Source organism: Mandrillus leucophaeus, unplaced genomic scaffold (genome assembly GCF_000951045.1).
Source record: "Mandrillus leucophaeus isolate KB7577 unplaced genomic scaffold, Mleu.le_1.0 Scaffold162, whole genome shotgun sequence".
In the NCBI taxonomy this organism is placed as follows: Eukaryota; Metazoa; Chordata; class Mammalia; order Primates; family Cercopithecidae; genus Mandrillus; species Mandrillus leucophaeus.
In genome coordinates, this window is record NW_012101610.1 from 1,198,422 (window position 1) to 1,213,897 (window position 15,476).

Genomic DNA, 15,476 nt, shown 5'->3' on the forward strand with positions numbered 1-15,476 from the left:
GTTCAAGCAATTCTCCTGCCTCAGCCTCCTCAGTAGCTGGGATTACAGGCAAGCGCCACCACGCTCAGCTAAATTTTTTTGTATTTTTATTAGAGACAGGGTTTCTCCATGTTGGTCAGGCTGGTCTTGAACTCCCAACCTCAGGTGACCCACCCTCCTCGGCCTCCCAAAGTGCTGGGATTACAGGCATGAGCCACCGCGCTTGGCCAAGGTGTTTCTTTTTTTTCTCATTATAGATTTTCTCTTTCTTTAACAAGGCCAGCCTGGAACCAATTTGTTTATAACTTTAAACCCCCAAAGGATCTCTGCAGGTAAAAAGATTGCACCTCCTATCTAACAGATGCCTACTGCATTTTCAGATCTCTCACTGCCTGCCCAGCCCCTGTCCCAGGCATACAAAGAAATTATTTTCCTAAGAACCAAGTTCAAGCAAAAATGTATTATTCTGGCTTACTATCCCAGGCAAAATTCCAATACACTGCTTAAATTCTGCCAACCAATTAGTCAACGATGTGTAAGCTTACCCTGGTACTACAGGCTGGGAGTGTTCAAGCATGTGTGTGTGTGTGTGTGTGTGTATCTGTGTGTGTGTGTGAGAGAGAGAGAGAGAGCGACAGAGAGAGAGAGACAAAGAGAGCGTGTTGAATACACACTACTTTCCAGAACATGCTGAAATCAGGAGAAAACTCTGGTATGAGAAAAAAATTGGATGTGAGAGAAGAAATCATGGCTGGGGTGAGGAAGGTCAGACCTATACATTTAGGATAGCAAACCAACAAGAAGCTGGGTACTGAAAAAGGAATTTAAAACAAAAACATAGTTCAAGGCTGCTAATGTGTATGTATGTGTATGTGTGTATATATATGTATACATATATATATATAACTTGTCTCTATAGAAACATCTTGAGACATTAACCATCAAATTGGCATAGATTTTTCCCTCTATAAATCTGCAACACTGTTTTGCAGCATATTGAATTCATCTTTGGAACTAACGCAGTTTATAAGACACAGGCATGTCCTATCACAGGAAGAGAACTAACAGTTTCTAATCACAGCTGGCCAAGAGCTCTGAGCTTGATGTCTAAGGCATCCTATAAAATGACATGTTTCCTGACCAAGAGGATGCTTAGCGGCAGGGTTAAAAGCTCTGAACAGAAGTGGGTTTCAATCCTAGCTCTGCACCTGTAGAAATCTTGCACAAATGATTTAACCTCTCTAAGCCTCACTTCCCTCATGTGCAAAATGGGAACGATTCAACCTGTCTCCTAGAGGAGGTGTGAAGATCAAATAACAGAAAATATGAACTTCAGTGCAGCACCGTACCTGGCACAGAGTATGACTTCAAAAGCCATTGATTATTACCACTACACTATTAATAAAAAAGCCTCAGGGTATCCGATGCCTCATTTTGCTTTAAGCCTCCAGCTTCACGAACCAAGATTCCCTCCCGGTCTGTTGTGACACTTCATCAGTGGGCTGGGAATATTTAATGGCACACAGAAGCCTGTTTCAACAGCATGTTTTCCTTTGCCGGGCTGCAATTTCTTAATTGCTCTAAAGCAGATGCACTTAGTTTTGCCAGCCAAGTTGCAGGCGATCGGTTTCAGGGTTTGGGTTTCAAAACACGATATTGGCACCAGGTTGTTGCATGTTTGTGAGACGGTCCCTGGAGTAACATGAGCAAGGCTGGGGTGGGACTGGGGTGTAGAGAACAACACAAAAGGAGGTTGCAGGTACTCTCTGACTTAATCAGGCCAGGCCAAGGAATGGGACTTGTCGGTTTCCTGCCCACCTAGTGACCTCCTAAATAAAGATAACTACAGGATGGGGGATGAATGGATCTAGTAGCTGGAATGAACCCAAAATAAAGTGAAAGCAAAGGGACAAGTCTTCAGGTATCATCTAGGCCACAGGTTGTCAAACTGTGCTCTGTAGAGCTCTGGAAGAAGATCCACAGGCCCTATCAGGTGTCCCCCAGGCTCCCTCTTAATAACATTAATTATTGTTAGGGGAGCCAACGTTTGTTGAGGGCTTACGACATGCCAGGCACAGTTCTAAGCACTTCGCATGAATCAACACATTCTATCCTATGACACTCCCAAGAGGTAGGTACTGTTATAAATTCCCCTTCACAGAAAAGGGAACCAAGGCACAGAGAAGTTAGGTAACATGTCCAAAGCCACCCAGCTTGTCAGAAGCAAGGCCAGGATTCTAACCCAGGCAGAGTCAGAACTCGGGGTCTTAAACACTTAGGTGTTTTGGTGTGATCATGGTTCACTGCTGCCTCGAACACCTGAGTTCAAGCAATCCTCTTGCCTCAGCCTCCCAAGTAGCTGGGACTACGGGCACGTGCCACCATGACCAGTAATTTTTTTTGGTGGAGACAAGATTTCACTATGCTGCCAGGCTGGTCTCCAACTCCCGGGCTCAAGTGATCTTCCCACATCAGCCTCCCAAAGTGCTGGGATTATAGGCATGGACCACTGTACCTAGCCTTAAACATTTGTTTTTTCATTGTCTTTATTTGTGCACGTTTCTGTGTAAGAATCCATTTTACTATGCACACACACACACACACACACACATCATTCATCTAGTCTACAGCAAAGAAATTACTTCAGGCAGTGTTCCAAGAGCATTAGGACCCCTTACCCTCTCAACTGCTTCTTTCTACGTATTCATTCATTCATGCAACAATTATTTATAGATTACTAACCAGGAAACAAAGCAGAGCCCAGTGATTTACCACATGGGCTTTAGGACCCAGGCTGTGGAGCATTCTGCAGAACATAGCAATAGCCTAACAAATGGAGAAGAGGACCTGACATGGGGCAGAACAGACAGAAGAGACCTCAGAACCATAACGCAGCCACTAAACACAATGGGGCACTCACATAGATCTTGACTGGAAAAAAAAAAAAACAAAAAACAAAAAACAAAGACACGCTCAAGACAACCAAGGAAATGTGAATACAGACAGGAATTAGGTGATGCTAAGGATTACTGTTAATTTTGTAAGATGATAATGGCATGGAAATTATGTAAAATATGGCCTTGATGGCTTGGTTTCTCTAACAGATAAATTGCAAGAGAAAAGAAGAGACAGACAGACAGAGAATCTGTGGATTAAAACACGTTATAGATGTCTCAACCAATTGCAGCATATGCTTGTTGTTTGTGTGCTGATTCAAACAGACTGTAAAATAAAAAAGGGAAAGAGGAGAGAGAGACAGACAAAGAGGTGGGGGAGGGAGGGAGAGGGAGGAAGGAAGACAGACAGAGAGAGAGAGAGAGTCAGAGAGAGACGGAGAAAGAATGAGACAGAGAGAGAAGTAGAAACTATAAAGCAATATGAGACAACTGGGGAAATGTGAATGTCAACTGAATATTTAATGATAGAAAAGGAAATGACTATAAAATGTTTAAGTGTAATAATGGTATTATGGTTATGTTGTTTTACAAGACTCCTTAACTTTTACCAATACATGCTGAAATATTGACAGATAAAATGACAAAAAATGCCTGAGATTTGCTTCAAAATGATTGGCAGGGGAGAAGAAGGAGAATACAGATGAGGGTTTAATGCAATAAGACAAACTATGAACCAATAACTGTTGAAGCTGATGAGAGGTATGAGGGGAAATTGTTATATTACTTTTTCTACCTTTGCTGAAGTTTGAAACTCCTGTGGTAATTTTTTTAATGTTCGCATAAGTGAGAGATACAAATTGACATATTTATAAGTGAGATGACAAGACGTCTATGGTTTGCTTTAAAATATTCCATCACAAATGTTTAAATTGTAGAAAAAGGATAAAATAATCTTGGTCATTGCTGGAGCTGAGTGATGACTCCATGAGTATGTATTATTCTATTATTCTATTCTTGCTAATTTCATTTATATTTGAAACTTTCCTTAACAGAGAGGAGGGAAAATATTGCTTGGACTCTGAAACTATGGAATCTTGATCGACATAGAGCTCTGTCATTTAGTAGCTTTTTGGCCTTAAGCAATTGATATACTCACTGCCTCAATTTCCTCATCTGTAAAATGGGATAAAAATGAAATCAGTATCCATAGCAGTTTTCTGTGTAGTATCTGTTGTATGGATATACTACCATTTGTTTATCAACTTACCTATTGGAAACAACCAAATGTCCATCAATAGCAACCAAATGTCCATCAGTAAGTAAATGAATAAACAAATGGTAGTATATCCATGCAACTGATACCACTTAGAAATAAAAAGGAAAGAACACTAACATAAGCAAGAAAACAGATGAATCTCAAAGTAATTATGCTGTGTGAAATCAGCCAGGAAAAAGTAGATATTGTATGATTCCCCTTACATGCAATTTTAGAAAATGCAAACATATCTATAGTGGTAGAAAGCATACCAGTAGTTGCCTGAGGAGGAGGTTGGCATGGAGGGATGGGATGGAAGGATTACAAAAGGGCACAAGGGATGTTTAGTTGATGGATATGTTCATTATCTTGATCATAGTTTTGTTTTTATAGATGTATACATGTTAAAATTTACCAAATTCTGCACTTAAAATTGTACACTTAAAAATAGTTTACTGTGGCTGGGTGCGGTGGCTCACACCTGTAATCCAAGCACTCTGGGAGGCCAAGGTGGGTGGATCATGAGGTCAAGAGATCGAGACCATCCTGGCCAACATGGTGAAACCCCGTCTCTACTAAAAATACAAAGATTAGCGGGGCGTGGTGGCGGGCACCTGTAGTCCCAGCTACTCTGTAGGCTGAGGCAGGAGAATTGCTTGAACCCGGGAGGCAGAGGATGCAGTGAGCCGAGATCACGCCACCGCACTCCAGCCTGGTGACACAGCGAGATTTCGTCTCAAAACAAACAAAAAAAAGTTGTACTGTATCTCAATTATATTTCAATAAAGCCATTAAAAATAAAACAAAACTTAGTAAGTTGTGGAATCGTAATAGGTCCATTACCCAATGTGCATGGCAAGTCAATTCACAGAGCCACCGGGTTGCAACAGAGAAAGAGGTTTAACCGTAGGCCTACCAAACAAGGAGGTGGGAGGAAATCTCAAATCCATCTCCCTGATGTGTTTGGGGTTAGGGTTTGTAAGGATTTTGAAGTGGGCCAAAGAGTGGAGATCACTGAATTATTCAAAGAGGGCACAGTGAAGTCACAGGGCTGGGAGATGAAGAAACTGCTCTGTTTCTCTGTGGGGGTCTTCATACTGCTTAGTGTCAGCTGTTTCCCTGGAAATTGAGATGTGAAAAACATCGTAAGCAATCCTTAAACAAAAGCCTACGATTCTAATGTCAGAAATCTTATCTGTAGGAGCAATGGGAATGCAATGCTCAGTTTCCAGTGCTATGTGACTTTCGGTTACAAGGAAGTGAGGCAGACTGCAGCCTGATTAATGCTTAATTACGACTATGCTTCTGTCCAGAATTCTTGTTAACCCTGTGAGGACGGCTTCAGCTGGGAGGATTAAATGAGTCCATATATGTAAAATGCATAGAATGATATCAGGCCCCTGCTGAGCTCCCAGGCAGCCATCAGCAAGTGTCAGAGTCTGTACTAGGTGCGGGAGGGGTGGGGGGGACAAGAATAAACAAGACAGATTAGGGACGGAACTCTGCCCCTCGTGAAGCTCTTAGGCTTTCCAGGAGAGAGGAGAAACAGATTCCAAAACATCCTAATAGAGAAGAACCACAGGGAAGGGGAATATAAGTCAGTGCAGACTTCCTGGAAGAAAAACTACATCTGCTGAGGCCTGGAAGATGAGCAGGATCAATCAGGAAAGAGTCTGAGAGAAGAACCTGCCAGTCAGAAGGAAAGTGCGCACAGGCCCGGAGGCAAGGGAAAGCGTGGCACAGTCAGGATGGGAACATTGTTCTAATGGCTGCAGTGTGGAGGGCATGAGGGTGTGGAAGAGAAGATGGCAGAGAAGAGGCTGAAATGAGTCCTAATCATATGAACTAGCATGTATTGTTTGCTATGAGCCAGGCCCTCTCCTAAGCATTTCAGATTCATGAACTCATTTATGCTCAGTGACAAACCAATGAGAGGGTATCATTACTATTCCCATTTTACATATGAGGAAACTGATATTCAGAGTGTGGGGCGATGTTATCCAAGATCACACAGATAGTAAGAAAGGCAAGAGGGACTCAAGTGCAAGCCTGGATAATTCCAGCTTATCCAACCTTAACACCCTGGCACCCACAAAAGGATCAGAGAGCATTTGCAAGTGTTAAACAAGTGTTACAAACAGCCTCGTATGAAATGGAACCTTGTTCCTGGATGTAATGAGAAGATTAAAAGGGGATTAGAAAAAGGGCCGGGTGCGGTGGCTCACGCCTGTAATCCCAACATCTTGGGAGGCCGAGGTGGGTGGATCACCTGAGGTCACGAGTTTGAGACCAGCCTGGCCAACATGGAGAAACCCCGTCTCTACTAAAAATACAAAAATTAACTGGGCGTGGTGGTGGACGCCTGTAATTCCACCTACTCGGGAGGCTAAGGCAGGAGAATCGCTTGAACCTGGGAGGAGGAAGTTGCAGTGAGCGGAGACTGCACCATTGCACTCCAGCCTGGGCTACAGAGCGGGACTCTGTCTCAGAAGAAAAAAGAAAAGAAAAAAGAAAAAGAAAGAAAAGAAAAAGAAAAAGGAAAGGCTTTCTCTGGAATACCAACCACGTAGCCTTGCTGTGGCAACCCTCTGTGGCAAATATCACCCTCTTTCATTTCGTGGCTGAGAAAACTAAGAATCAGATAGGTCAAGGAAACTTGCCCAAAGTCACACAGGTAGAAAGCTCTGGAGTCTCCCTGACTCCAAATCTCAAGCCTTTAAACATCACTGTATCTTGAAATCACAGTTCTACCCCAGGCTGCTGTGCTACCCTTCCCTTTGTCCTCCCCTTCCCACCCTAAGCCTCTGCAGGGCCCGGGACTCCCGTTTTCCCTTCCTTGGCAATGCCTTCCAGCAAAGCTGTCTAAAGAGGGTCATTGTGACCATCACCGGCAGAGGAGGACATCAGACTTCTACCTCTTGAAAATGGGTGTAGAATCCTATGACATAGTGCTCCCAGTCAGCTCTTCTTTCCTATTGAATTAGCACTGCTTGACACAATCGCTCTTTTGCCATTTTAATGTGATAAGTGGCTAATTTGATTGGGTTCAATGAGATGTAAATGATTGGATTCAATAAAGAACCAAGGAGTGCTTCCCTCCACCTGGCAGAACTCATTTCTCATTGGAGGTGCAGCTTTCTGCCCAGGGGCACAAAAAGAGGAGACGAAAGCCCCGTTTGCGTCTTGTTTAAAAGGAAATCTCTGAAATTCTCGGTCCTCCTTCCCTCCAACTCTGGGCACCCTGCTGAGTGAGCATGTCTTTATTCTGTAAAATGGGATCACCACATTCCTAGACCATTATCCTGCCTGATCTCCCTGCCTCTAAACTCAGAGCCTCCACAAAGGGAAGCTTCAGGATGTGCTGTCGAGGATAAAGGCCATTCCCAAAGCACTATCACATCCTCTGCACTGGGGTGCAAAATGACCATGACATTCCCAGACGGTTGGGGTTGAAAAGAGTAATTGACAGAGTCAAGTCCCTAAGGAGAGGGGATGGGATCCAGATAAGAGTTGCTTCTGGGTGGCCCCCAGTGAGCTCTGCCTTCTCATATTCACATCGTTCTATAGTCCTCTCTCATATTGTGCTAGGGTTGGTCCGGGTAACCAATAGAATTTGGCAGAAGTGATGGCAAGTTACACTGGGATTGGGTTATAAAAGACACGTGTGGCTTTGGTCTTGGGCTTGCTCTCTCTCTTGGATCACTCACTCTGGGGGTGTCCAGCACCCAGCGTTAGGACACCTGGGCACCCTACGGAGAGGCCCACATGGTAAAGAACTGGGGCCTCCAGTCAATAGCCGTGCGGAACTGAGCCCACCAACAAGCACGTAAGTGAGCATGGAAGCAGATCTTCCCCACTCAAGCCTTCAGTGGACTGCAGCCCCAGGCATGAAAGTCACACAACTAGAAAGCTTTGGAGTCTTAAGGTCTTAAGTGACCTTAAGCCAGAATCACCAGCTAAAGGATTCCAGTTTCCCAACCCACAGAAACTGCCAAATACTAAATGCTTATTGTTTTAAGCTGCAAAGTTTGGGGATAATTTGTTATGCAGGCGTTGATAACAAATACATGTGGTAACTATTCGTAGCATTCAAGTCAACCTCATCTCCAAGGCTCCCTGACTATGTTTCCCCATGAATTGTCTTTCAAGAAGCAGACAATAAAAGAACATATCATTAAAACTCCAAATGTCCTTCAGTTTCGGTCTTTTAATTAAGAGTGGACTGTGGAACTGAATAACCTTGGACACATTATTTACATTCTCTGACACTCAGCCTCCTCCTCTTTAAAATGTGGATAACATTAGTACCAACTCAGAGAGCTGCTGTGCAGATAAATGTGAGAATGACTAGTACAAGTATATACAAGCCTGACACTTAGTAACTACTTAATAAACATTAGCTATTGCTGTATTTGCATTATTATTAGAATTAGTAATATTCAGGCTGAATAAATACTGCAAAAAAAATAAAACCCAAAACAGCCTAAGAATCTCTGTTGCCTAAAGTATGTTTAGAGACTCAACAGAGGTTTGAAATGAGGACATTTGCCAATACAACGGCCTGCAAAGGGCACCAGCAAGCACCAATTGTGTCAGGCATGGAAAGTCACTCCAAAGCGGAGCTTCTCAACGTCTGCACCTCAAACGCTCCAAGGTGTACGCTGAGCATCAGGCCCAGATGCCAGTGGGTGGCTGACTTCCAAGGGCTGCACATTTCATCTGAGCTGGACTGCTCAGGCCCATAAAAGAAGTGAGTCAATGGCTTAGTCACTGCTTGGCATGTAGCAGAAGTTGAGTTAGGAAAAAGCATGAATGGAGAAGCAGAGGCTTGTAGAGAAAGATCTCAACCATTCCATCCCTCCCTGGCCACTGGAAATTACTGTCTGCTGCAGAGAGGTCCTCACTTCAGTAGAGGGCAGACAGGAGATGGGGGAATTTGAGATGAAATTCATTCTGTGTTTAAAGGAATCCTAGCTTAGGACTTCTTCCCAAACCCCAGCGGAAAGAACTAGTACTTTAGGGCCAATCCAAGGTCAATCCCAAGACCTTGTTCAGCCACATACTAACCGTGTGTCCTTGGGTAAGTCACTTTACACATCTGGGCCTCAATTTCCTTGCTGCAAAATGGTGCAAGGTGATACCTATATGGCAGGGTTTTGTGAGGCCAAAACGAGATCACACATGTAAAGCAAGGTTTCTAGCACACAGTAGGCCTTCAATAAATGGTGCCTAGATACTCAAGGTTTGCTCCACGGAAATAATAAGACTGCTGTCGTGTAGTTGCTATGAAGATTAAACAAGATAACAGAAGTAGAGAATCAGGCAGCCTCCGCATGTATTAGGTTCTCAACAAGATTATTTCCATTCTTTATAGAAGTTCCTAACATTTCTCTTTCTCCAGATTTTCCTTTCAAACCAATCAGAAGAGGAATGGTAGATTTTTTCAGGGCTTCTTGACCAAATTTGAAAACCCATTGACGTGATCAATGAGGCAGATACTGGCTTGTTGCTTACTCAACCTGTTCCCTCTCCTTGGGCACATGGTTGGACCACATTTCCCAGCCTCCCTTGCGGTTGTATGTGCCCACGTAAGTGAAATCCAGGCAACGGATGTGGAGAGAGGTGATGCAAGCCACTTCTCTTATTTTGCCTTATTATTCGGAATTTATTATTTATTTATTTTTATTATTATTATTTCAATAGATTTCCGGGGAACAGTTGGTGTTTGGTTACATGAATAAGTTCTTTATTGATGATTTCTGAGATTTTGGTGCACCCATCACTGGAGCAGTGTACACTATACCTGATGTGTAGTCCTTTATCCCTTTATCCCTCAGCCCCTCCCACCCTTTCCGCCCCGGGTCCCCAAAGTCCACTGTATCATTCTTATGCCTTTGCATCCTCATAGCTTACCTCCCACTTATGAGTGAGAAAATACGATGTTTGGTTTTTCATTTCTGAGTTACTTCACTTAGAATAATGGTCTCCAATTCCATCCGGGTTGCTGTGAATGCTATTATTTTATTCCTTTATATGGCTGAATAGTGTTCCATTATCTATCTATCTATCTATCTATCTATCTATCTATCTATCTATCTGCACGTATGTATATATATACCACATTTTCTTTATCCACTTGTTGACTAATAGGCATTATTATTATTATTTGCCTAATAATAATTAGACATTCCATATTTGGATACAAGCTGCTTCTATGCCTTGCCCATGAAGACCTCCCTCACTACTTCTCCACGTTTTCTCCCTCTGGATAGATGAAGAAAATTCCAAGGCCCCAGAGAAGAGAGAAAGGCCAAAGACTGGGAAGAATCTGGGTCTTGTACTCATCCTGTGAACAACTACCCCAGTGACCAGGAACACCCACATCGAACCATTACATAAGCAAGAAACGAGCTTTTGTAGTGTGAAGCTACTGGATGGATTCAGGGGTTTGTTTGTTACAGCAGCTAGCATTACAGTCAGCTTCTGGGAAATCCAATTCCAAATCCCCACTCATAAAATGGACTTGGCCGCTCCAGAGATTTGGAGTCAGATATTCCACGTGAATGCTTTTAGCTTTAAAACTGCCATAAAGGATATCACATGGGGTGTGAACCTATGCGGTCCAGCCCATAATAATATCCACCATTTCTGAGTGCTTGCTGTGCATTCCAGGCATTGGAATAAGGCCTGCATAGGCTTGATCTCAGCTATTCCTCATAATAATCATATTTATATGATTAATATAATAATCATAAATATTATTAAGCCCATTTTACCAAGGAGGGAATGGACTGTTGATGAAATTAAATAACTTTCTCACTTTCACAACAGAGAACTGGCTCTGCACATGAAATACTGACAGTTCCATTTTGTTAGGAGAGGACTACGGCTGCCCCGGGGTACTCTGGAAGCCATTGGGGAACAGGAGAGTTCTTGGGTTTCTGCATGTGGGGAAAGGAGAATGCTGCCATTTTCAGATGCTGGGGAAAGACCAAAGTCTGGACTTTGAAATATGTGTGTTGACAACTGTATTGATTCTAAAGAAAAAAATCTACATATCTATATTAAATCCACAGTGAAATAATCGTACAGTGCTACCCTTATAAAGAGACAAATCATAAACTTCGCTGTGTAACGTAATGAAGAAATACTGTCACAAACTCAATTGTGTCTCCCCAAAATCTATATGTTGAAGCCTTAATTCCAAGTACCTCAAAATGCAACTGTATTTAGGGATAGCCCTTTAAAGAGATAATTAGGCTGGGCATGGTGGCTTACTCCTGTAATCCCAGCGTATTGGGAAGCCGAGGCAGGAAGATCGCTTGAGCCCAGGAGTTCAAGACCAGCCTGGACAACACAGGGAAACCCCATCTCTACAACAAATAATAATAATAATAAAATAGCCAGGCATGGTGATGCACCTGTGGTCCCAACTCAGGAGGCTGAGGTGGGAGGATAGCCTGAACCTGGGAGGTCGAATCTGCAGTGAGCCAAGATAGTGCCACTGTACTCCAGCCTAGGTAACAGAGTAAGACCCTGTTTCAAACAAAGAGAGTAATTAAGTTAAAACGAGTTCATTAGGGTGGGCCCTAATCCAATATTATTTGTTCCTTGTTAAAAGTAGAAATTAGGACATAAATAGATACAAACTAGATACAGAGGGAGGAACATGGAAAGACACAAGGACTTTGAAACATTTACCCCAACATTTACTCCAACCCTTTGAAACTGACTCCAGGTTAGTTCTGCCCAGTGTCACACACTTGTTAAAAGTGGAAATTAGGACATAAATAGATACAAACTAGATAGATACAGAGGGAGGAACATGGAAAGTCACACACTTGATATAGATATTTCATTTTTCTCTTACTAGCAACCACCAGAGGCATATTCACTTCTGTGGTTTTGGAAGCTTTCCCCTACCCTTCCAGGTCAACCGTTAAATGACTCGCTTCTGAACTCTCTGTGCACTTCATTTGTATATCTCTCTGTGTGACCTCAGGCAAGTTACTTAACCTCTCTGAACATCAGGGCTCCCAACCACAGTAGAGAGATGATAACAGTGCCAACTTCCTTGGGTTGTTGTGAAGATTAAATGATGTAATTCATGTAAAGTATTTGGCATGTCATAAGTGCTCAATCAATTGTTTGTATGTGTGTGTGTATGCATATATTTTCTGTTTCTCTGCTTCTAGAGATAATATTAACCTTTTTAGTATCAGGAGAATTGACTAAAATAATATATTCCCAGTCAGCACAGTACCTTGCACATAGGAAACATTCCCATGTGAGTGTTCCTATTCCTTAGCGGGTTATTATTTTAAGCCACCCACTATTGGCATTGGACTGGGATTAACATAGTGACATCCTGTCTCAAAAAAAAAAAATACGTTAAAATTAATTTAAAAAATAGCCAGCATGGTGGCACATGCCTGTAGTCCCAGCTACTTGGGAGGCTGAGATGGGAGGATTGTTTGAGCACCGGAGTTCTAGGCTGCAGTGAGCCATGACTGCATCACAGCACTCTAGCCTAGGTGACAGAGTGAGACCCTGTCTTTAAAAACAATTTTAAATGTAATAAAATATATGTGATTGGAGTTATTCAGGGACATGTCCTTCCTACTTCTTGTTAACAGAAAATAGATTTTGTTTCTGTAGTCTGCCAGCATCAAACACAATGCCTGGCACATAGTAGGTGCTCAATAAATGTTGAACAACTGAGTGAATGAACAAATGTATGAATGAATGGGTTGAATGTACCTAGGACTGCCATAAGCTTCCAGGACTCAGGATTTTTTGTTTCTGGTGCAAAGAGTTTTGGAATAATTACATAACCCACTAGCCCAGGGCCTCGAGCTTGATTTTCGATAACAATGATGAGAATTTTCCAAACCCATTCCGATAAGCATCACAATAACAATAATTGAATGCCTTACTTGCAAAATGTCTTTGCATCTATCATCGCATTTTATTGTCAGCACCCTTATAAAAGTAAGAATTACTATTTCATTTTGCAAATGGAAAAAAAATTTGAGGCCAAGAGAAGAAACACAATTTTCCCAACTCTGCAACCCAAGGACCTCTTCAAAATTTCTGGGAGGAATTTGATTTCAGTTATTCTTTCCCTCCTCAGAATCTGGGTGTCTTCACGTAGGGGCTTGGGAAAATGCCTTCATTTTCAGCATCCCTCAGAGATCCCTGCAAGTCGATCATTTGCTATACTCCCTAAATGGCAGCATTGTCTATGCAGTTGTCCATTCTACAAATAGGGAAATTATGCTGGGCTCCTGCCTGTCTTTAATGCCCCTCCATTCCATACCCCATACACTAGCCCATCCAGGCACACACATGTCCAGCAGCCAAATTTTCTCCATTTCCCCTCTAAAACATCTCCAGCACCTTCTTACCTAATTACTTCTACAGTAGACCAGCCGCCATCACCTCTCCACTACATGACTTCAATACCCCTGACAGACCTCTACTTGTCCTCTACCTCTGGCCCCTCTGACCACTCCCAGAGCCCGAGTGATGTTTGAAACGTAAATTCTCCTCCATAGTCTTAGGAGAGAATTCAAGTTCTTTACCATGACCCTCCAGACCCTTCAGATCTGCTTTGCCATCTTCCCTTCTGGCTTCCCATCTGGCCACCACCCCCTCATAGTCACATTCCCATGGAGGGAAGTCCTTGCAATTTCTGGGGTGCCCCTGTTCTCCCTGGCCTCTGAACCTTCACACACATTGTTCCCTCCTCTGGAAGACCCACCTCCCATACCCTTCTCTTATCAAGACTTGGCCTTGATAATTCCTGAACATCACAGTTCAGGAATTCTCCCTTGTTCTTCCAATACCCTGTTTACCTTTACCTTTACTATTACATGTGATTTGTGAGATCCCATTATCAGCTGTGAGATCACAAGAAGACTGCACTGAGCCATCATTTTCAACGACTTCCACTCCTATCCAAAGTCCTCCCAAAGACTCTGTGAAGTCCAGGGCAACAGAGAAACTTCTTTGCAGGCAGCTGTGACCACATTGTGCCCAATACGATATTCAAGCTCTTCTTCTGTTTTCAAACTAAAGAATCACTCTCATAAACATCGCAGGGGTGGAGGGCTGGGAATTGCTTGACTTTCCTACAGTGCTTGGCGATTCCTAGAGCTGGAACATTTCCGTTTGGATGTTCCTGCCACTCTCCCTCTTATTTCCTGCAAAGCACCTTAGCCAATCTTCGGGGTCTCCTTTGCTAGACTAATATGGCAGCCTCCAGCCACATGGAGCTACTGAGCACTTGAAATGTGGTTACTCTTTATTGAGGTCAGCCGTAAATACACACTGGATCTTGAAGACTTAGTGTGAAAAAAATAATGTCAGATGTCTCATTAATAATTTTAATGTATCTTAGGTTTATTGAGTTAAATTATTAAAATAATTTCACTTGATTTTTTCTTTTTTTCATATGGCTACTAGAAAATTCAAAAATTTCTGTGTAGCTCACATTATATGAGTATTGGACATTTGTCTAAACCTTTGAGTTCACCAATGGTGGTTATTTCCCCTAAAGAAATTCCGGTGCTGGGTTTTAAGACGATGTTTATTGTCTGTCTCCTCTTCAAACACTGTAAGATGAAGGCACTATAGCACAGAATTTAATCTTCTCTTAGTTCTGTTTCCACGGCAATAAAATGAGGGGGGAGGTGTTTATTTGATAAGCAGTTCCAGAGCCCTGTATGCTACAGACACGGAGGATACAGGGGAGAACAAAATGGCATAGGACACATCCTCGGGGGTGGGTCAAGAGGAGATTTATGATTTTTTCCATCTCCAAAACATTCCCCTCACCTCAAGTTCCTAATTTTCAGTGGTTCAACCCAGGAATTCCTCTGCTCCCCTAGGTTTGGAGCCTGAGGAAGTCAGAGTCTTGGAAATTGAAAAGCATTTCTCCATAGAAACTCCATTATAAGATGTGTAATATAAGGTCCTAGACTACCTCATATCCATTTATTTAACCAGTAGTTATAATAATACGTTATCTACTCTGTACAAAAAACTGTGCATTTTTAGGAATTGTATCCTTTTATTTTCATATCAGTCATAAGAGTCAGACATTAATATATTTGCTTTTCAGATGAAGGAGATGAGGTTCAGAGAGGTTTAGGAATTTCCCAAGTTCACACAGCTTTAAAAAAATGCTAAAACTGGTATTTGAACAAATATTGGTGCTTGTGTAGGTGTGGAGAAGGGGGCTAAAAAAGAAAACCATGGTATATTTCATTAAGCTTAGGTAGAATTGTAGACTTCAGAAGCTCTTTTTCCTCTCAACTCTACCAAGCTCTCTATTAGATTTT

General features: G+C 42.5%; 1 pseudogene; it reads right to left on the reverse strand.

Moving 5' to 3' along the window:
• LOC105536672 overlaps positions 1–13,686 on the reverse strand; it is a 47,253-nt pseudogene extending 33,567 nt beyond the window's left edge.
• Between the last annotated feature and the right edge of the window lie 1,790 nt (positions 13,687–15,476).